Source organism: Rhagoletis zephyria, unplaced genomic scaffold (assembly GCF_001687245.7).
Source record: "Rhagoletis zephyria isolate East Lansing unplaced genomic scaffold, Rhagoletis_zephyria_1.1 Rzeph_scaffold_03006, whole genome shotgun sequence".
NCBI classification, from domain to species: Eukaryota; Metazoa; Arthropoda; class Insecta; order Diptera; family Tephritidae; genus Rhagoletis; species Rhagoletis zephyria.
The window spans coordinates 68,093-68,875 of record NW_016160090.1 but is presented as its reverse complement, the minus strand read 5'-3'; positions in this window follow the sequence as shown (position 1 = coordinate 68,875).

Here is a 783-nt window from a genome sequence, read left to right as displayed (position 1 = left end):
TCAGAGCGCGCCAGACGTGGCAATGCACCACAAATCTGTACGTCAAATTGAAAAATTTTAGAAATACTGCTCGTCCCGTAATTCCCCTACAAGAACAGTGAAAGTCATATGATTGATCATGTGATACTCACTGGTGATCACGATTGAGAGGAATACAGATTGCGCCAATCGCGGTACCGCTAATCCGCTCTTTGTGATTTTGACAGAATCAGCTGTGTGCGTGACGTCATCTTGGTGCAATTGTTGATTGTGAGCATACGAAAAAACCAAATAACAATTTTAATATACATATGTGCGTTAAAATTTCTGCATGTTTTAAACGTAAATTAAGCGAACAAATTTTAATTCGGTTGTATTTTCAAAACATTTTTGTCTACCAAAAGGTTCATCAAACCAACCAAGCTACCAAAGGAGAATGAACCTACCAATTTTGGTCCAATCGGATCAAAACGGCAACGCTGGCCAAGATTTGGTACAAGGCGAATTTATACAAGGTGGTGTTGCTAGCGAATTTAGGTTTTCGCCGCGGTCCTGCACTGTGTCAAAATGATGTGTTTGTTGTAATATGAATTCGCCTTGTTAACAACAAACACATCATTTTGACATTAGGAAGTATCGCGGCGAAAATCTAAATTCGCCATTAACACCGCCTTGTATAAATTCGCCTTGACTTGATAACTTTGGTTTTGCATGTAGCTGGCAACGCAGGAAAAGCCGTTTATTCTTTCGTTGACATTCTTTAATTTTTATTCCTTTTGCAAGCATTCGTAAATATTTACCTGG